General features: G+C 33.7%; 1 pseudogene; it reads right to left on the bottom strand.

The window, feature by feature from the left end:
- Window positions 1-2,835: 2,835 nt before the first annotated feature.
- Window positions 2,836-6,119, bottom strand: LOC149530570 (2-succinylbenzoate--CoA ligase, chloroplastic/peroxisomal-like; annotated as a pseudogene).
- Window positions 6,120-24,156: the final 18,037 nt, after the last annotated feature.

Here is a 24,156-nt window from a genome sequence, read left to right as displayed (position 1 = left end):
TCAAATGTTATCTGCAAAGTGTGATTTTCTACTAACAGGACCTATCTACTAGCTTTAAAAAATGACCCAAACAGATAACCGGGCTTTGAAATCAAACACACTGATTCTCTGTCCCACACACTTGCACCCTGTCGAATCTTGTCTCATGAAATATTCAGGGTCAAAAGATATTCGCTGTCAAAGTTGACCTCTCAGAACTGCCTGCAAGAAAACATGTCAGAAAACAACAAACAAGGTTTGGATTTGGCTTTGAAAACTAGGCAAATGAGCAAATAGGGAGATGAAAACTAGGACATTCATTCTCTATCACGATGACAGTATGAGTCTGTGATTTGGACTCACAAAGAATCACGAGGCGCAAATGGCGAGCAGTCAAAGTGAGCTACTTGGATTTTGCAAACTAGAAACAATGACAAGAAATCAATTTTTGCAAATGGAATTGGCCTAAAAAAGTGTGCAAATGGATTCATCAACAATTAAAAATTGGCACACTTGAAGTATTTTCAGTGGACAACACAGTGGTACAATCCATTTGATCCTACCTATCTTGGATTAAGAGTTATAACATCACAAACAGGGGTCCTGACAAATCTGCACTTCTTGACACCAATAAAAAGTTATAAATTGCATTTGGAATTGCATTTGAAAACTAATCAAACAGATTAGTCATAAGCTGAAACTTGAAACATAACAAGTCTCTAACATTTATAATACAACAAAAAAGAAATTTTAGCATTATGGTCAACTGGGTCAAAATTACAACTCGTCAAACAGGGCTTCCCAGAATTCAGAATTAATTGTAAAAGCATGAAAACAGTAACTGACCAACTTTGAGGGATTCAAAACCTAGTCAAACAGATTCAAAATGACTCAAAATCTGAAACATAGGTTCTCAAGTATGGACATTAGATACTCCCAAAGTGGTAGATCATGAAACATTTCTGGGTGCAAGATATTCAAATGCAAACAAGGCCTCTTGTCATTGTTTGACACTTAGGGTAAAATGTAGAAATGACACTGGCTCAAAATAGGACTTCGCCAAACAGCTCGAAATGATGATTTAACTTCATGAAACAAGTAGGTGCACTAAAAGGAAGGTGTTAGATGCATTGAACACCTTAGGGGTCTCAAAGGTACAGCCAGGTACATAGGCATTTAAAAGCATTTATAGGGCTCAATTTTCTCAACAATGCTCAAAATTCGGGCTACAATTTTGAATGCCAATAGGGTTGAGGCTAAAATGGTATTTGGATCATGGCAAGTGATAGAGGAGCTAGCCATGGTGTTGCCAATCTCAATTCCACGACAATGATTGGTGTATGAGGCTTCTACCACATTGCAATAAGCAAAGGGTTTAGGATCAACATGGATGGTTATCTCAGTGCCATGATGTAGAAATTTGATGCATTGATGATATGTGGATGGAATTACCTTCATAGCATGAATCCATGGTTGACCGAGGAGGATATTGTATGAAAGTTTAAGATCAACTCACTAGTACATTTGACCCCGTTTTTTGACCAAAATTTTTGACCATCTATTAAAATGGGGTAAAATTGGTTGGAACATGCAAGGAAGAACATCTTTTTTATTAAATCCATGCCCATGTTGGTTGAAATTTTGACCAACATGAGCTTAACATGTTAATGAAAAAGGGTTTTGGGCTATTTCATTGTTATTTTTAACACGGAGCATGTGCAGGAGTTGCACAAGAACAAGAATTGGTGAATGATCAAAACATGGAGCGCACGCAGGATGTAGAGGGCATCTAGTTTCTCATCAACACTGAGCATCTGACTATAGATCAGGCAATTTTCAAGAACTTTAGTCCCTTTTGAATTAGCTTATGCTTGAAGTGTTTGATAATCTGAAAGCTTTTCATGACTGGTTTTCTAAACCCTTTCTAAAGGATGCGCCATCTCAGTCTTCTGAAGAGGATTGGCTTGAAACTACGAAAAAGGTTATTATAATACATAGGTTGCATCAGATGTTGGAGTCTTTCATGTTTTGGCGTCAAGTCAAAGATGTAGAAGGGTCTCTTCCGCTCAAGGTAATGTTGTTTAATCTTATTTTTGTTACTCACTGTGACTCTTTAATGTTGTAAATAGGTGGTCCCTAGTTCGAATCTAGGTGTGGTTTTGGTGCCTCCGATGAACCTAATATTGACAATAAGCTTGAGGGACAAGTTTTCCAAGATGCTAACTGGTCCTTGAGTAAGTGGAGTTTGTCAAACTTATATGTGCTATTCTTTACTAGAACTGGGCATGTGGTAGTTACATCTCTTATGTCTTTATCCCAGAGATAGATTTATGCTATGTGGCATGGTAGACGGCTTCAATTTTGTGGTTGAGTGAAACAAGAGAATAATTTTTATGATCGTTGGATAATGTGGGCAAGCTTTAGGGAGATGCAACCCATGCCATGACTTTCATGATGAATATATGCTTTGTTCCAGCAATCCTGTGATTGACTTCTGCAAAAAATGATATTACTTATTTTGTTTTCTTTTGTAGCCTATATCGTATTATTCTCTTGCTCAAGCATACTAAGCTTTTAACCCAAAAAAAATTGACCTACTAGCCTCTATTCTCGGTAGTTATTCAAATCAACTATATCCAACTTGAAACACTCCAATTAGGATGAATTTCTAAAAACATATATTATACAAGCTTCTCTGGTTCAAATCCGTGTGGACCCTAAATCATCTCAGATTTAGATTTTCAATTAGCAAAGTTGACAGTCTAATTTATTTGGGAATTTTGTCTTCTATTTTATTCATAACACACAAAAATGAATAGAAGAGAGTTCGTCAGAAATTAAGAACAATATTGTATTCTACAAGCTGCTTCTAGCTGTTGTCAATTCCGAATAGGGTTGAAATCTCAACATAATTTCTCTCTTATGTGCATCTCTCTTCACTTTTCTTGTTGTGGTTCTTGGAAATGGCTCTTTCTGTGGGAAGAACATCCTTGGTGACTTAAACCTTTTTATACAAAGCACAAACCATTTCTTTACATTTTTAAGGTGTGGGAAGACAATCCAATAATAAATTCTTGAAAATGATATGAAATATTAATTACAAAACATACACAGTTGATTCCAAATACAACCTTGTCGATTGTGTCTTCATTGAAGATTTTACAACATATAAGGCTATGTTACAAAGAATATAGCCACATAATCTACAATTTTTAAATAGTTTGATAAGAGAGGTGTACCCAGAAAGTCCTTGCTATTTACAAAAAAATTGTAGTAGCATTGGGGATAATTTTTTTGCTCATTCATAGCTACATTGTTCAGCATTACAAAATTCTAATGTTCCCAGTGCCAACTGTCCCTTAGCTAGATGCATGCAGTAACAATTTCAAAAAAACTTGGATCTAGGATTTTGATAATGATAGCTACCAAAATCTTTAGATGCTATAATAGGATCTTCTCTACCTGTTATGGTAGAAAATTATTTACTAGCATATATGAAATAGATGAGTATCATCTTGACCATCAATGTAAATTATGCTTAGCAACTAAAGTTGAAGTGCTTTTGTTTGAAACAACTTAAGTTTTTGTAGATGGGAGACTTTAAAAAGAACCAAAAAGTACCAAAAGTAATTGAGCAGAGGTGAACATATCCAGAACAATAACAGAATAAATTGCCACAATAGAACAAGATGATTTTATGGGTGCAATTTTACAACAGATGTTGTTATTATAAGTTGGCATTGAGCTAGAAGAGAAACACTCACCTCTAAAGGATAAAAAATTTCTCCACCACTTTTAATCATGTCTTTAGATCGGCCAAGAAACCATAATTTGCCCTCTTCATCAATCCATCCAAGATCCCTTGTATTTATTCATCCATTTTCACTCAATGCTACTATGGTTGAATCATTTTAGCCCCAATACTTTAGTATCACATGTGAGCCACTTTTCATTATAGTCCCCACATTGAATAATTTGTTTCAAGACATTCATCACTATGTTCTATCTATATTTCCACATTAGGAGCAGGCTTTCCCAGAAAAACTCTTATTCAACAATCTTGAAAATTGTTCTGATCAGTTGGATCCACGAAATAATCTTGTATTTTGGTAAAACTGCCTTGTCAAATGATTGGATCATGGGCAAGAGTGAAATTCATTGAGGAATAGGCCTCTATCAAGCCTTTTTTTAAATAATAACAAACAAGAGTTTAGAAAAAGAAGTAGAATTAGTCTCCTTAGGAAGTAATATGAAAAAGGTAAATGAATGCAACCACATGAAAGAAAATAACATGACATAAAGGTTAATAGAAATCATTAAATGGGAGAGTTTTCAATGATTCTATCATCTCCCTTTCTTATTATTAAAACAGACTGTAAACTAACCATAAGCCGAAAAGATCTGAGCTCTTGGAAAAATTTCAATGACTTTCTTGATAAGTTGTGGTGACAGGCTTCTAGCTCCATTAAGTATCTTCTCAAGACTTGAAAAGCATAGTGTTGATTCTCCTTTCTTTCTTCTATTGCAAAAGCATAAGGGATAGACAATTAGCAGTGTCCAAATTAGATTTATTCCCGCAAGTTCATTTTTAACCTTTACAAACATTATAGTTTTACAAAAGCAGCAAACAGACAAAGAAATTTTTCAAGTACAAACATTATAGTGATATATGTGGTTAGTATTTGATCTTACTGTTGACAATATAGCTGAGATTTTTGTTTCATGGAAAAAATTTGCTCAGCAAATGTTCCTTCTGCTCAACACTTGGGTTTGGTTCTAACTTGTGTGCAGCCACATTTTCCAAAAGATTACCATGACTACATCTCTTCTTACTATGACTTTACTACATATTGATAAAACCTCTTATTTCTACTAGGTTTTGACAAACAAAAGAAACCATGTTTTTCCAAGAGAGTTTGAACTTTGGAATGGTCTGAATAAAACATTTTAATTTTTATGTTTTTAGTAAGAGAATTTAGTTACGCAAGTGAAAGTAATTATTAGCATACCTCGAATTGATGCAATATGTAACTATATTAGCAAGCATAGTTGGTTCAGTGATCATCGCTAATATAGAGTATCTTTGTATTTCAAATAGAGAAAAAGTTGCTTCAAACTTGGGTATAAAGATATGGCATCCTCCTGCCAGTACAATGGCCAATGCCGAAGAGATTCCACCAATGTGGCATAGTGGAGAAGTATGAAGATAAACCTATCAAACGTGATGAGGAAGAAAAAAATGAGAATTTTCTAGATTCTATAATTTGGAGCCATCTTGAAAATAATTCTTACATTATTTTCTATAGTTGATGGCTTAAACATCACACATTAAGGCTTGATTCCTAGGCTAAAGTGTTAAATAGTCAAAGTTGACTTACTTTTTCCAAGCCTAATGTTTCCTTAGTATGTGAAGTTTAAGGGTAGTTGTACTCTTTGTACTATTTTTTAAATTGACAAATTTCTAATTTGCTAAACTGGGACATGTGTTGTGAGAAGCATAATAACTGCAGAGTGCAGAGCTCTAACACACAATTCATAAGTTAACCATAAAATAATAAAAAACTACACAGTTAAATCCTGATAGCAATATCACAACACAAATCATAAGTTAAGTATAAATATTCAAGAGATTGATTACTTCATTATGATTGTAGCCTATAATGGCAATCTTTTCTTTTGACTGAACAATGTGTGCATCATGGTTGATTGCTACTCCCTTTGGGTTGGTTGTTGTGCCTACAAAATAAAAATTATAGAGCATTAACATTCTAAGCACATGGAGGAAAGCATCTCTGAAAGAGTGTAGAACACCTGATGTAAAGCAAATGAGAGTTACTGAATCTGGTGCCCAGCAAAAGTTGAGGTCATAGAACCCTCCTGCATATACTCCAATAGACTTTGTACTAGTCACTATCAAAAGTCTAGTTGAGTTCAGTATTTCTATCCGAACAAAATCAATCAAAAGTTAGAATGATTTTGCATGCATAAACTAGTAGCACTAACAAGTACGGTCTATTTAGTCATCTACCGAAGAAACTGATTAAAAAACTATTAGCACTAACAAGATGTTTGAATTGAACTTTGTCTTTGTGTTGCTGAGATTCAGAGTTCAAACACATTCCTCTGCATTTAATGCTCATTTTTTTGTGCTCTTTGATTGTAATCTCTTTTTAGTTTGAATAAGCTTTATCCCTCTTTTAATAAAAAATAAATGTTCAAGTTGTTTTGCAGGGAAATCTGCATACTATAGCTCGAATTGGTAGAAGTTCTTGCAACACTATTTTGATGGACAATCAAAGGCTTCCAATGCTCAAATGGTATACAACTAAGTCACTCATGTTGATATTGCATTTGTGTTTAACATATGAGTAAGACAATCAATCTGTTATTCCGCTCAACAATTGTATGGTTACCGAAGTAACAACATCATGAATGCAAAAGTAGGTCTCAACACCTCCATTGTTTGGTTGCCTCTTGTTCATAGAGATCACATGCTAGATTTGTATTAATCTAGCTTTAATTTGGAGTAAATGCACTAGTTTTCTAATATTTTGGCGGTAAGAAATTTTGATTCCACTTGAATTGGTGATGTTATGTATGGGGGATCTCACCCTAACCTGAATACTTAGTAATAGCATTCTAATATGAATTTGAATGACAATTCTACAATTTAATCATCAGATTATTGAAAAATATGCGCAAAAAAGATGCTAGATAGAAAAAAGTTTAAAGCAATAGATTACATTAAGTGTTACAATTCTACGAGAAAATATTTATAGGTTCTTGTGCGTTGGATTCCCTTTTCTTATTAGCAAGATATGGGAGAAAAAAAAGTAGCAAAGTGGTAGTACACAAGAACTAAAATATTTCTCTTGCTATACCCAATTATAGTAGTTTTATTTGCATTAATTCCATTATGAAATCTCTTCAACTAATTTGCATTAATTTCATTATGAATTGCATTAATTCCATAAAATTATTGTTTTTCTTGCTTTATGATTGCCATGAAATCTCTTCAACTGATTTGCATTAATTCCATTATGAATAGCATTAATTCTGTAAAATTATTATTTTTCTTGCTTTATGATAGGCATAATTTTTAATAAAAATTGTATTCTCCAATTCTGTTAATTACTACATCATTCATGGATATGGCCACTGAATGAATGACTCCACACTGATTATTTTTGTCCCTATGGATGACTGATTGTAATGCAAATTTGATATAGCATTTTATCTTGTGGGTGCTGGATATTCCTGTATCCATAAGCCATTGTCCTACATAGGGTTTCAAATATTATTCTAACTGACATGAAGTATCTATAATTCTCACTTCTTGATTCTTGAATATCCAATGAAACTAAACAAGACTATTGATTGCTTCCAACTATAAAAAGCCATGGTTAGCTTAACTTCTTTTTTCTTCCTTGCAAATAATGACTATGAATACTAGTTTACTCAACTTCAAAAACCTCTCTAGAAAAAAACTGTAGGAAGATAGATCGGGAGCAAAGCCTAATTTGGTTGATACACATTGAACAAGGATTTTGGAGTAAGGGACTATAAAATATTGCTTGCTTAAAGTGTGGTTTTAGAAATTGTGGTTTGAAAAGTGTTTCTTTGGATTCCCTTAAAATGTCTAATAATTTATCATTATAGAAACGAGAATCTCAGACAAAGAGTTCAAAAGTACTTGAATTATTTTCTCCTATTAGGGATCTTGAGAATTGAGGTTTGAGGTCACTAACATGAGCTTACCCTTAAAGGCTTGCATGTTTAGTAAAACTTTTATGGGGATTCCTAGGTCAAACCTTGGAATACCAAGAACCTTTGCTGCTTAGCTTTAAGAGGGTATGGGAACATGGGTTTTTTTGATAAAATTTTAAAGTTTTCCTTTTTGTCATGTTGAAAGTTGGCTACTGCAGAGGACTTTAGGACATCTCTAAGATAGCACGGGGATGTTGGGTATGGACTTGCATCCCCTTGGGATTTCCCAATGAGGAGGATTCCTAGGAGACATCCCAAGGGTAGGAAGGAGGATGTCCTACCCCTATCCCTAGAACATCCCCTTTCACTAGACACTGTATAAAACATTGGAAGGATCAACCTTAAGAAAAATTTCAAAATATTTCATGGGATACTCAAAGAAAAGTGTATCAGAAGATTCCTAACAATATGGCAACAACATAAAGTGGTTAAAGATTGCTTTCAATATTCAGGTCCAATTTGTCTCTTCACCAATGATTTAGATTAAATCATTCTACAACTTTGCACCAGAGTCCAGACAACTTGCCTATAGTTATGAGTATATGAATACACCATATCTCCATTGCTCCAATCAAGGATTAATGTCTTGATTTAGCTACCATATTGAATGTGGCAAAATTATGAACATGATAGTCAACCAATCAGAACTATTAGCCCAGGGCTATTAGAAAAGGTCAAAATTAAAACACTATAACTATTGCCTCAATACATAATTAGGAATCAATAATGAATGATACCAAACATCTTCCATGAAGTTTCAATAAAGCTGCAACATACTTATCACCTAGCTGATTTGATAGTAGTGTGTGCTAAATGCTTCAATAGTGTTTCAAACTTCTTATTTGTACATGCAGCCAGAAGCATGATAGTCTTACATCTCCAGAGGATATATAAATAATAGTCTCAATTGATGACAATATTAAAAAGACACTAGATAATATATAAATGTACCAAATTCCTTCTTGTGAATTATCCATCAAGATAAACTTCCAAATTTATGATACTCTTGTTATCCAACATACACATTTTGCTTAGAATCAAAATAAATACTATTACAAAAGTCCTAGAAGTGGGGTCTAAAAAGCCAAAAAAATCACTTAATTAGAGGTTATAGAAATTTATTGACTGTAAACAGCAGGCATGTTCTGGACAACCTAGCTTTTCAATTGGGGACCTAGGTCCCTACCTAAACAGCTAGTATGATCAGGTTCCCATCACAAGATATTGGCTATATCGACTAGGCTGCAGACTCTTGTTTAATAGCAATATTGACTAGGTTACTTTGCAAGCACTTTAGCATTGTATAGGTTTTTGGAGTTCAGATTCCATTCTTCTATTATCTTGGCTTTCTTTATGTATGTTTTACAGTTGTAGTCACACCATACATGCACACACATATCACAAACATGGTTGTTACCACAAAGATAAACACTCTTGTTGATGACAATATGTCATGGGGTTCACTTGGATTCATACTGTATGACACATTTAGGCATAACACTATTATTGATGAACCACATTCATGGGTTCCTTGAGAGGGTTATTGTCCATGGGGGCTAACTTGTAGGCTCCTTACCTATAAGCAAAAGGTGAAAACATATGGCCCCAGCCAATTGGGTTGAATTTCCTTCTTTGACTAGGTGACACATTTACATTCATTTGGATTTGCAAAGAATGAGATTACCTACCTTACCTTCTAAGAAGCTCAAAGGCATAGAGTATGTTCATCCAACATTTTTAACTCATGCAAATAATTCAAACTATTAGTGTCATCACCAATCACTCCTTTAAGGGAGACACATAATGATGGTATCTCTAGTTTAGGGGCATGATAGCAATGTCTCTGTATACTAGGCTATAAGGAGTAGATCATGTATCTATAGAGACACTCGTGCAATAAGCCCAAAAAGTATAGGTTAATTGGGTATGCCAATCTCTCCCATTCTTAGTTACAAATGTTTGCAATATTTTCTCAATGGTCATGTGAGAGGCTTCTACCTAACTGTTGGATTGAAAATAATAAGCTATAGAGAAGTGATGTAGGACACAAAATATTTCTATAACTATTTTACCTCATTTTAAAAATATGTCCCATTATTTGAGACAATAGTGGAAGATAAACCAAAATGAAATTAGATATTGTCTAGTACGAATTGATAGATAATTTCAGTGATGGTAGACCTTAATGGGCCCTCTTCCACCCACTTACTAAAATACTATGAGGTTGTGATGATAAAAATATGGCCTTTAAATTGTGCCAGAGATATTTTTCCAATTATATCTAAACCCCATGTCTAGAAGGGCCACAAAGAGTTTTGAGCTTAGTGAGCATGTCCAAGAGCTTAACTCAAATTTCTATGTTGTTGGCATTGTGAGTACTCTTGATAAATGAAAAGGATTCTTTCTCCATAATTTTCTAATAGTATTGCACATGAATTACCTTTTGAACTAGGGCCTTACCACCTATATGAGCTATACATATTGGAAATAATGTAACAGAGAAACTATCGAAAATGTTGGATGGAAGGCGTGATAGAGAACAAATTGCCAAAATTTGTAGTGACATTCATGAATCCAATCATGCACTAAAAGCTTTCATTGAATCAAATAGAAATGGAGACTGCATAAATACAAGTGCCCTTCCTTGCTTATTAATGGAGCAACAAAGTGATGCATTAAAAGAAGTCATAAAAAAGGCAAAATTTCCAACAAGATTTGTTGCAAATATAAGCACTCTTCTATCAAAGAAAGGTGATTTTGGGCCAGGGTTGAAAACACATGATTGGCATACCTTCATCAAGGTAAGTCATGTTCTCTATTTACAGTATATTTGTAAGATTGAATGTACTACCAATTGCATTATTTAATAATATATTGAAATGATAATTTTTTAATGATTGTAGTTTGTCCTACCTCTATCCCTTCCACAACAGTTTGACAACAATATTAAATAAATTATATAGATCTTGGAAAATACATGAGGTTAGAAGTGTTTTTTCTCAGATTTGTAGTTTTTTATCTGAAATCTATTGTATAATTTTATCTGAAATCTCATTTATGTGTTATTGTGTGTTGAATCTCTTTTAGGTGGTTATCATCTAAAGAAATTGATAAAAAGGATATAAAATATTGGAAGAGAAAAATTTCACAACTTATGTGTGAAATGCAAAAGTGTTTACCTCCAACGTTACCTCATACATGAAGTTGAGGAGTTTGAATTGTGTGGACATGTACAAGCTAGATCAATGTGGATGGTTGAGAGGCACTTGAAATTTATGAAGGGCTTGGTTCAACAAAGATCATGTCTTAAGGGTTCTATGATAGAGAGATATATGATATACCAGACCATGGTGTACATTAGTGAATATCTTCCAAAGTTTGCGGTAGATATCCATGTAGATCGCATTCGGGATCCCAACTCTAATGACAAATTCAAAGGGGAGTACTTGACGGGGAAAGGTAGATTGAGGAGAGTGAGAGGTAATTCTAAGCTTTTTTTTGTAATTTAATAATTCTTATCCATCATCAATATATATATATAAGTTGTTGCTAACTAGTGTAATTGTCTTCTTTATAGTTGGTCATGAGTGGGATGCACTACACTTGTATATTGCAAACAATCTTGATTGGATGACAGTATGGATTGAACAGTCTCAAGAAAATAGTCACTCATTAACATGGAATGGTGTTGCATCATTGGTCAAAGAAGCTCATCGTAATGGAGATCCCAATGTTACGCCAATGGTACTTGATCTAATATATGGCTTAAGAGATACAAAGGTACGCATAAGATTACTAATCATGAGACATAAGTTTAATATCAACTCATAGATCAATGAGAATATTCTTGACATGTTTGAATAATTATAGGTTAAACACCACAAAGCTATGTACTATGATGGCTATAAATTTCAGACAAAAAAGTTAGATGAAACAAAGAAAACATGTGATTCTGGGATAAGTGTTGTCTTCGCGATCACCAATATTTCATCTAGAACTGACATACATCCTCAACAATCTGAAAATTGATACCATGGCATTTTGGATGATATACTTGAGTGTGACTTTAATTCATTCAAAATACTTCTATTTGTTGTCAAATGGTTCAGGTTACGACTGAATCGAAATGATCCTGATAGGACTGTTATTGAACACAATAGTGGATTTACTATGATTAATACAAGGTCATTTGAACTAGTCGGAGATGAGCCCTATGTTCTTCCAAGACAATGTGAGCAAGTGTTTTACTTTGGTGTTCCACACAAACTAGGTTGGTCATTTTTTGTTAGACATAACCCAAGAGGAAGGTCGGTAAAGTATAATGTGATCGAAGAAGAAGATATTGAAGAAGCACAAGAGGAAGTAAATGATTATCAGGAACGGCAGTTACCCAGTAATGAAGAAGAAGAAGATGGTGATGATTTTGGTCATGCTGATGATAATGGTGATAATGATGATGATGATGTAGATGACGATCATGATCATGGTGATGAAGATGGTGATGATCATGGAAATGATGGTCATGATGATGATGGTGATGAAGATGGTGGTGGTGACGACGATGATCAAAGTGACAAGTATGATGATGGTGATGATGATGATGATGATGAAATGGATGAAGATCATGATGATCAATGAAATGTCCAGGTAGGATCAATGTCAACTATGATGGGGTCTTGTGTGACCAAATTTTTCTTTCCAAACCATATGTGCACATATAAACATTAAGTAGAACATGTCAATATTTTTTTAGATATAAACATTAGTTACACTAAATTTTTAACTTAAGACAAATGATTTGCATATACAATCTACTTTATTATTAATATTTTTTTTGGTAAGTCTATTACTTTAATTTTGCTGCTGATTTCTATGACTTACTAATTTTTTTCATAGGGCGATATGGATGCACCATCTCAGACACCTTCAATAGAGGTAAACCTTAATTATTATAAATTTTAATGTTAATATTGAAACAAATGTCATATTATTATGTTCTTTTCTTTATGGCTTTGGAGTTATTTTGATGAAATTATACTAATATTTGATGTCACAAATGCTAGGAAAAAGCTAGAATGATCGTTGATCAAATGTGGTTTGAAATACGGGCGTCATATCTACATGACATCGCCCTTAGTACTAACCCTGTGTTCATCACCCAACAAATTAAGCAAAGATACACTAATGAACTTGTTAACATTATCATCGAGGGTGACAGAAGTGAGGAGAAAGAGGCACTAAGAACAAAATTGGATCGCATAATCCAACCTTTGAAGGTAAGCAGTAATTCGACTAAAGTAGTAATAGAAGTTCAATAGATATTAATATTTTATAGTATCTTATGGATCATGATCTCTAATTTTATGTTTTCTTGTATAGACATATGTGCCAGTTGCAACATCACATGGTGAACATGGTGAGGGTTGTTGCGCACAACCTTCGTGTAAGTAAAACTTTGTTTGTTTTGATCAACATTATAACACTTACCTTTTTTTTTGTGGATGTTTCTAGCTAGTATCCCATTTGATCTTTATCCATTGCAAATGTCTTTGCTAACAATATTCTATTCTTCAACTCATGATGAAGTGCGGACTCCTCCTTCGATTGGTGGTCCAGTATTGCTTGGTGCATTGTCGGCAACAAGGACCATGCAAACATCCTTGTCTATGCCCACTAGAATTGGTAAAACCTTGTTTTGCTATATTTTGTAATGTGCTATATTTTTTAATGTATTTCTACAAGTTAATGAACAATGAAGTAGCATATCAGTGCTTAAATGATGTCTATAGAATCTTGCATACACACACCATGCATACATACATACATACATACATATATACCCACACATAGAGAGACATGGAGATAGGCAGGGAGGTAGACTTTCAATTTTGTCTTGTATACCTTTTCCTCATGACTTCTCATCTGCACTTCTGACATTTTAGGGCTCATGACCCTTAACTATTTCTCCCTGTAATATGTTGGTACAAGAGCACACTTATATTTACTCATCCCAAACAGATGAGCTAGAATGCATATTATTATTTAGGTGATGTAACCTTCTGTTCCTATCTCTAGCTGTTGGTTTCACATGCAACATTTAATCTCTACATGACTTCTCATTTTATAATTTTGCTACTAACTTTGTGTTGAAATTACTAGTAAGAATAAAGCCTTGTGGTGTGTCATCCACACCACATTTAGTGTAGTTACAAACATTTGTGAAAATTTGTTTTTATCACCTTTTTCTAGCTACTTGAAGAGTGTTGAATAAATAAAATTAATAGCTTGAGGTCTATAAAAGTACCAAACTATTGGTTGCAAGTTGTGTTTGGTCTCCACTTATTTAAACCTGAAGCTACTGCACAACATTTGTTAACATCGGTAATGGCATATATAATTAATAAAATAATGACAGTTGTTGATGGAATTCTATATAAGTTAATGTAGGTCATATGCCTTGAATTCTTTGGCTTGTCAAATACTCTTGCTTCAAATATACTCCAAACTTATGGGTCATCTGGATGCTTTTGTGATGCATTTACTTGTTAGAATTGCCTTGAATAGCACAATCACTCATCTGTATTTTATTGAAAGCAAGAAGCTCAAGCACCTAAGGCATTTTCCTTCATACATCATCCTTACGCACAAGAGCTTTAAGCTTCAAAGTATGTTTGCCATTGTGTTGTAGATGATTATGTCATTAAAGCTTACAAGTAAAATACACTCTCAATTCTATAAGATTACAATTGTCAATTTGAACTACTTTACTAATGTTCTAGATTTTGTAGCCCATTGGTTATGCTTCTCTTTCATGCTAGGCTAGAAGTTTACTCCATTCATGATAATGAATATTCATTTTAGCAACTTTTAGTTTCTTTGTATTGTGAAGCTCTTAAAACACTGGAGACATTTTTTCTCATTTTAGCTGTTATTACTGTGAATTCAATTTGAGTTATAATGAGGTTACTAAAGCTCTTGAACTTTGAATGCCATCAATGGCAAGTAAGCTTTGTCATTAATCTCTTTCTGTAGTTTCTACATGCTATACAATGTGGCAATCTTGACATTGATTTTTTTTCCAGCTATTGTATCTTTTAGCAATTCTAGTTTGGTATGGTTGTTTGTAAGTGTTGATCAAGGAGATGTAGCCAATTTAAAGTAGCCAGTTGTCTAGCTAACCACTAGAGTAATTGTATTCCACCTTATCTCACTAAATGGAAAAATGTAATGATAAGTGACCTCCACTGAGAATTATTGAGATGCTACTAGAGCTATCAAACATTTTCTACTTCCCAAGGTACACAAAGACTAAATCTAGAAACCATCCAAATGTGTCTAGAAAAGAGTCACTTGCTTCTCTGCTACTATCAAGAATCAAGACCATTGATATCATACTAGCTACTATAGAGAATTGAGAATTTTTGTAGTGCACACAATTGAATATAAGTTTTTAATATCCTATGGGATAGAAGAACTATTATTTAAGCTTTCTATAGTGACGATTTCTCTCAAAGGTACAATTTTTACACTATGCATTGTCTAGCCTTTAAGGTTATTTGGATGTACTGAAAGTCTAGAACAATAAGAAAATTCTTAAGAGTGGATATATGACTTGCAGTCTCAAGAATAATATTGGTATTGAATAAAGAATGACCCAGATCAAGTAAAATCAAAAAGTCATACTTTTGTTAACTCAAGTTTAAGGGATAAAGCTAAGAAAGACAATTCAACTGGATTAGTGATAAAGAAATTCATTGACTAGCTAGGAATCAAACCTGGGACCATCTATTTGTTGTTGGGCTACTCTATCACTATACTACTAGGTCTCTTTTTTACTAGTCCATCTATGGTTCAGGTGTTTCCTACATTCCCTTTGATCCAAACTGCAAGTGCTTGGGGCTCCTATCCTGGCCCCGATCTACTTAACCTGGCTTTGATACCAGGGTAAACTTTTTTGTGGACCAGCCAGGAGTCGAATTGAGGACCACCAGTTTGATGTCGGGATGATCTACCACTGAGCTACAAGCCCTTTTGGTGACCAATCCATCTATGGTCACTAGAGGCTAAAGCTTCTAAATCTTCCACATTTTATTAAGATTTCATTTTTAGGACATATGTGTGAATGTAATGGTCTCATCTACCATAGATCTAGAATTTAGTATTTAAAGAAGAGAATTCCTTAGGAATAAAAAAATTACTAGAATTTTGATCACTTCATTGCACTTCCATCCCAAGGGATTATACAAAACAATTGCCTGAATACATAACAATGAAGAAACGTACAATTCAGTCAATCAATGTAATATGATTAGAATGAAAATCCATTGTAGATGAATTAAAACTATGTTAAATCAAAATATAAATGAAAACTACACCAGACTCCTCCCAGCATCCAATTTGGCTTCAGATTTGGGGTAGTAGCTGATATTCATAAGAGGGCACTGTGAAAGCAAGACATAAAAGTTATAGATTCCTAGTTTTAGAAGCATCATGTTACTACCAGAGAAGTAGAAAAACTATTCAAATAAGAATGTTATTTGTGTATGCTTATGAGAATTCAAACTAAAAGTATGAACTTCTATGTTCACTTCTTACTTTGAAATAGCAACCACTTCATGGAAACAGATCCTACACTATCTAGTCCAATATCAGACATCATGTTTTGGACAATGTAGCTATTCAAGTTCTATTTTATCTATTGAAATACTTTTTGAATCTATTTCCTCAAATAAATTTTCCTTTTTTGGTTCTGTCTGAGCTCTTGATTTTCCATTCATAAGGTAGACTAATGTTGAGTTGACTACAATCTCAGTCTACAAAGGAACATTAACCAAAAGTATACTTTAATGTCATGCTAAGAATGGATCGTTAATTGACAACTTGTCACTTGAATAGCCTACATGACTATTGTAACCAGAAAAAAATTGAACTTTGATAAAATTACATAAGTAGTGATAAGGACTTGAGATATTGTCCAACTTAAACCTCTAGGGAACCACGTGAAAGACATGCAGCATAATCATTGGCCACATGTTGTTTTGAAGTACCAGCTACTGCATCATGGTGTTGTGCAACTTCCATTGCTTCTTCCAAAGAATAGGTGTTAGGCTATCTCTTATTATTGACTGCACCTTTCATAGTCTCTGGTATTGTCTTCTTCTCTGGTAATATAATTTACATTGGTTTCTAAGTAGAAAATTAATTGGTCATATTAACAAAGTGTGACTGGTGGCATCTCTTTGTCATTCAATTCATTTGGTGTCTGCTTTAATTGTCATGATGTTTCAGTTGATAGACCAACAGAGAGTAGTACTACTGAAGCTGATCCATTTCCTAGAGTAGTTCGTGTGATTAGTACTAGTTCATATGAAGGGACATTGTTGTTGAATAAGAAAAAATAGTTATTATTTATTTAAAGTGTAAATTTAGTTTACTTTTACATTACTCATTTTGGACTGATAAATCCTTTATGTTTTTGTAGGTAATAATGCTTTCTTTGAACATCTTTTTCATATGACATTGAGACTATTTGGACCCACCATACATAAAAGGTACGTAGTTTCATATCATTGCTACATAATTTTTATTTTCTTCCATTTATTGTAATATATTAAAGTTATTGATCTAACAATCTATTTGTTTTTTAAAAGGTAGAATTTACATGGTGTGGAATTAAAAAATCAGCTGATTGCATCTTTTGAGGAGAAATTTGGAAAAAACATTTTTCACACTGGCCTACTTCTCAAAAGAGAAACAAAGCATATAAAGACTATGAGGGATCAATATAGAAGGGCTCTTAAGGATAACCCAAAGTACAACCATCCTCCTATGATTCCACTGATGGAATGGAATGAAATAATAGAAGACGCAAAGGAGAAAAGGCTATGTGAAGATAGATATAATGAAGCAGCACAAGGAAAAAAGAGGTATGTCATGATAGTATTATGTACATTGTAATCATGCACTAATTATTGATATTTGTAAATATATAATCTAAGATGTTTGAAATTGTTCATAGATTGCAGGACACATTCGTGGCTACAAAAGCGAGAATAGAAAAGTTTGGCCAACACAAACTTGGCTCTGGTGGCTATATGAATCTCCAGTCTTGACTTGTAAGTAGGAGCAATGAAATTCCATTTTATTTTTTTAATATAATATTGCAAATAGTTTTTTTTAATGAAACCATACATGGAAAACTGACGATATTAAGCAAAAAATATAGGGCATAGAATTCAATGTGGAGGTCACAGATGAAGATAGAAAAATTTTCTTAAAGGAAGGCTATAAAGTTGTGGCTACATGCCTATGCGAAGAATCTGTAAGCCTTGCCCAAGAATCAAGTGCACCAAATGATATCTCATAGATAAATTGGTCAGATGAAAATTAAATGAAATTGAATAGTTGAGAAGATTCTTTTTTGGTATTAGTTGTGAACGTAAATTGACTACATAACAATGTGCATAACATTTTACTGCAGCCTTCATATCCTACCATGGAACCTGCTCAGGACAAAGGCCATGATGTGCATTATAGTGGTGGAGGTATTAATTTTCTATTGGAAATTAATTATGCAATTATGAATAAAATTTAACATCTTCAATTGCAATTTCACATGTATCTTTTTTTTAAATATTTCAGAGCATGTTGAACATCATGCTAAAGGAGTGGACCATGTTCCAAGTGTTCAACATGTTGACATGGCGAAAAATCAAAATGTTAATGTACATGATGTGGCATTTTCAGGTAAGAAAAATGCATGTTATGTTGTACTCATACTTAATTACAGACTTGTAACAGTTAGAAAAAGGAAAAGAGTATGCCAATTTATCCCATTCACTTGTTCTTGCAACAAAGCCCCCTTTAGTGCAGCAGCCTCCTACTCTTCCAAAGAGAAGGAGCCATCGTAATTTGACATTACATGTGCCAAAAGAGGAGGAGAACGATGCAAATATGGATGCTTCTATGAGCTCTTTTCTTAAGAGAGCTCAGAAAAACAAAAAAAAAGAAATGATGTTTTAAAAATCTTCTTTGATAAACCTTGTTGGATAATGAAAGAACTTTGTTTTAAGTAATTATGTATGAATGATGCGTATTAATACAGATTTTTATTTTATGTTAATGAATATTGTTATGTGTTAATGAAGTCTTGATTAGTATTTTGTATTAATGAATTTTATATCATATTAATGAATGTAATGTGATTGTATTGATTGAATGTTATAGTTCATAAATGGATGAATGAATGAATGAAGTATGTAATTAGATGATAATGGGTACTTTAGATTGATGTTAGGGGGAGGAGGGTGAGGCTAGATGAGCTTCCACCTTCACGTGGTTTTCCTTGTTAAGTAGAGAATATTATAGCATTCTTGAAACCAAGTGAAGCTCAAACTAACATAAAATAGACACTTTGCATATGGTAGGTCTAAAATGATCCATGACTACTGCTGCCCATAACATAGAATGCAAATGTGATATGGGATTTATGCATGGCTACCTACAATGTTTGATATTTGATCATTTTTTTCCCTTTATATATTTACATTCTCAAGGTAGATTTGGCAAAGTCATTTTTGTCTAGCAATTTTAACTTTTGAGTCCTACTAAACTTGTTATTGTTGAATATGACTAATAGGTGATAGCTGCCCTGAGAGAATTTGGGCTCGAATCATCAAACTTGATTCTTGGAATTGACTTTACCAAGAGTAATGAGTGGACTGGTATCAAACTCCTCTCACATAGAAAGATTCATATTTGTTTAGTTTAACTAAACTAGGCATAGAAAGTTTCAGATTTGGTATCAAAATCCTCTCACATAGAAAGTTTTAGATTTTTTTGGTTTAATAAAGCTTTTGTTGAAACCTTACATGACCATGAGACTCTTCAATTGCTAATTGTTGGAATTTGAAAATAATCAATAGCTGTCCATTCATCTTTTGTTGAGAACTATTGGTTTTGACTTCAACGAAAAACACATCATGTGGTAAACACATTGTGTTTTCAACACCATTGACAACCATCCAATGATCCTGTCTTTCCATCATTATGTCACCATATTTTCATGAACAATATTGAAACATAATTTTCACATTGTCTCCATAGTGTCATGAATACATTTGAAACACACAAACACTGCCCAAGAGTTGTCATCCTTATAAGGTGGTATAGCTAGCTAGTGAAGGCATTCTGAACATCTCACAAACAACATTCTGAGATAGTACCTTTTGGCATCAATGAAAAACATGCCTAATCTAACAACATCAACATTATATCCTACATTGTTATTTCTTTTGATAAATTGAAACCGTTGATGCTGCCAAGCACAACCATATTGTGCCAAGTGCCTTTTTATCAAGGACCCTTCATCTATCATATTTGTCAGCTTTTTTTATTGTCCACCAATTGATAAGAAAAGATTATTCTAATCTAGATACTCTTCAAGGTACAAATTAGCATGGCTTTCTATTCTTCACTCTGACCTTTGGTAGGTCATGCCTCATCTTCAAGGCATCTTCTGTTGATAGATTACCAAGGGCTGGAAGCATAGGAGTATGTTGTGAAATTCCATACTCTTCCAATTGCTTGATCTAGCACAATTAAGGTATCATTCTCTGTTCCTTGCCTCATAGCCAGTTTCTTTGCCACCTTTGCAATATTGAGTGTTAAATCTGTTGATTCGACCACGATCATGTCTAATGATCTCCTTATTCGCAACTTTCCATACAATTATTCCTGCTCATGAATCATGGGTGGCTTTTACTCAATCAAGTAATACTCAATGGAAACTAAGACATCCTAAAACATTAAGTACAATGATATCATACAATGATTAAACCCGAAGCTGAAAAAATTATTGAATGAAAAATGGGGCTTCATCAAATTATATTCAATAGAAACTAGGATATCCTAAAATATTAGAAATAGGAGAATTCATAAAAGGTGATCAAGGAACATGAGGACTTCTCTAATAACATCTATCTCATCTAACTATTTAAAACATACCATATACTATACTTAGAATGTTCTATTTAAACTAAACCATTTTATAACTATTCTATTTTTCCCTCCATCTATAATGAAAGGATAAAGAAACTAGTCTTATTATTCCATTGGTAAATGTTTAACAACATCAGGCAACGAATGATGATAATGGAAATTTAAGTGCATCCATCAAGGACATGCTCGTTTAACATGCTCGTTTAATCATCTTAGTAAAAATTTAAGTGCATCATGGGTATTAATTTTTTTGTTAGAACTGTTTAAGGAAAAATATCATTTAAGAATACTATGGGGGTTGAAACATCCTCTGGTTTTATATGACAGGTTGCAGATCATCATAGTTTTGACACCAAAACTTTATATCAAAGTATTTGCAACTTGGTAGATGAAAAGGCTCTGGATGTAAAGACACTTAAATAGTGAGTATTGACCATACCTTCTTAATTATATGTTTTAGTGCACTACATTTTTCTGGCATGATTTCTTTATTGTTAGATCTTGACAGAGTTTCATGGGTTCAGAAGGGAGCATTCATAAATATCAATGGGTGGTACAAGTGAGTGTTGAAATTTTTCCAAGGAATCACAAGGATGAATTTCTAGATGTTCTAGAGATTGATGTAGATTTTGTATATAAAGACTTATTTTATCTAGTTTTCATGAAAAAGTAAAAACAACAAGGACACTCAGAGTTATTTTGGAGTACTACCTAAATATTTAGGAGCTTATAGAGTCTTGAATGTTTTCTTTGTTGGACCTTTTTTGAATGTTATGTAGACAATAGATTGAAGAAAAGCAAGAACTTCTTCTAGGGCATACACCCAAGGTAGTAGTAAAGACATCGTTGTGCAAGGAGAATGTAAGCATAAGGCTGAGGATAGTAACGATATCTTGTAGTCCATAATATTTAACTAGACCTTGGTGAATCTATGGTAGCTCAAAAAACACCACTTAGCCTTCTTTAAAAAAAATTATGCCTAATGAAGAATGGAATTCATCAAGAACAAGAAAGAACTCTTTGAATGCATGGTGACCAACTTTAAGCCAATGCATTCTAGCTTTAACATGAGCACCTCTTGCAACAAAACTATCCATCAAAACTCAAAGCTTGGAGCCCGAGTTGCAAAGCATATATTTGAAATTAATCTGGAAGACCATGTATCACATGTGATACTGGCTAATATCTATGCTATAGTAGGGAAATGGGATAAAGTAGAAAAAGTGAGGAAACTGATGAGAGATAATGGGGTCAGAAAGGAAGCAGGATGCAGATAGATTAAAGTGAAAAAGAAGGTTCATTTCTTCATGGTTGGCGACCCCTCAAACCCACAGATGGAGGAAATATATGCCGAGTTGGCAAAATTGATAGAAGAAATGAAGAAGGCAGGGTACTTGCCTGATACAAACTATGTGCTTCATAAAGTTGAAATGGATGAAAAGGAACAATATCTTGCCTACCACAGTGAAAAGCTAGCAATTGCTTTTGGGTTCATAAACACCCCGGCTAGTACACCCCTTAAAATAATGAAAAACCTTCGCGTGTGCAGTGATTTCCATATTGCTATCAAGTTTATGTGCAAGATTGTTAAGCGAGAAATTGTATTGAGGGACAGTAACCAGTTTCATCACTTCAAGGATGGGATCTGTTCTTGTGGTGATTATTGGTGCTGCTAGTGGAGAAGCAACTACATGCATGCTCTTCATGTTTTGGTAGGCAGCGAGCTATTTTAGTACATGTTATGTGATCATACCATGAAGACATTAACTATGAACATACATGCTAGCAGCCAATACTATGAACATTGTCGGAGTTCAAGGGCTAAAATGGGGCTGATAACAAATTTTAATTTGATTCCAAGTTTACTGAAGAGTGTGAATTTTTTGAACTACATGAGGCTCATTGCCAATGACAAATGTATATGAGTTATGGCCATTTGAACTAGTTCACATAGTGGGCATTAATTATCAGCCAGTCTATAAGTGTTGAGTTGTATTCCTCAAACACATTACGTTCATTTATTATTGGCTTTCTTTGAATTATAAGACATTTAATTTTTTGTATGTGTCCATATCCTCAAAATTTAAAATTGGTTTCCTTCTGAAAGAGAAGAACATGTAAAACCACGATCCCAAATTCAAATGTCAATAGAATCGATTAAACATATTGAGGACTAAAAAAATCTTTGCTCTGTATCTTCTCTTTTCGAGTGGATTCTACAATGAAATTTTAGATTAGAAGAAGACTAAGAAACACACAAAAATTATATAATCCTCAAAATTTAATATCAAGAGACTGGGTAGGAAATTACAAAAGTGTACATACACACAGAGAGCATAATGTAAATCAGCAAAAAATCTCAAACTTCCTATCAGTAAGGTAGTCCACAAAATCAAAGGTTGAAGCATCCCATTAGCGGCTATCTAACCAAGCAACTAAAATAGACCACTCAACTAACACACATGGCAGACCAATAGAAATGGCAACGAACTATTATTGACTCATAACAAAATAGATCCATTGTCTTGATATATGCTAGAAATTTTTGCTTAACTAAAAATAGGTTCAACAGATCTTAATATCCTCATCCAACTTCTATTCTCCAATTGCTAATAGATGTTTTCCACCTCTATTGTTCATTGTCCTCAAATGATAACAGAGTCCTCTTTATATAGATGATATAAACTGGTGTGCATTGAATGAAACCATTACTGGAGGCAAATATGACAAGGAATTATGGACATAAAATTAAATTATATGAACATTGGTCGGCCTTAGAACCAGGTGTACTTCCATATATAGTGTGTAGGTTTGTTAGTAATACATGGAATCATTATTTATAATATGGTTCAAGCAAGGAGTCTAAAAAATTCAAATGTGATCTTGTACATAACCCATCTCAAAACCTATAATAAAGTAGGTAATAGTACGAATCACTACAACATTTAATAGTTGTAGCAGTCTCAAAACAAGGTAGTATTAGGTCATCATCATCCCAATACTAGTCTAGTTAAGCTCCTTGAGATAGAAAACACATATGACAAATGTGGTGCTCAATATTATATAAAAGATGAATGAAATGTTGTTGGCTACTTAGTGGAGCTTTTATTTCAAAACTGCAGTAAGAGATTTTCAATATTAGCTATCACAAACTTATTGTAGGTTGAATATGCCTATTGGTAGAGACATAAAACTTTATACAATGATAAGTGTGGTGAGATGTGATGCCACAAACATGACACATATGACTACAAATCATCTATGAATAGTGGCCAATACATAATATGATCCTAATGGATTGTTCAAAATTTTGATCCTAATGGTATTTATAGACCATTCAATTGAGCTATGTATTTGTTGTAGCCTTCCTCCAGGAGGAGGATTCAGTTGAACTATTCATCTAGGATTCCA

The sequence above is a fragment of the Cupressus sempervirens genome, chromosome 11 (genome assembly GCF_028749045.1).
Source record: "Cupressus sempervirens isolate cs-2001-9-10 chromosome 11, ASM2874904v1, whole genome shotgun sequence".
NCBI lineage: Eukaryota > Viridiplantae > Streptophyta > Pinopsida > Cupressales > Cupressaceae > Cupressus > Cupressus sempervirens.
The sequence above is the reverse complement of the archived record's forward strand: the minus strand, read 5'-3'. Positions and strand labels throughout refer to the sequence as shown.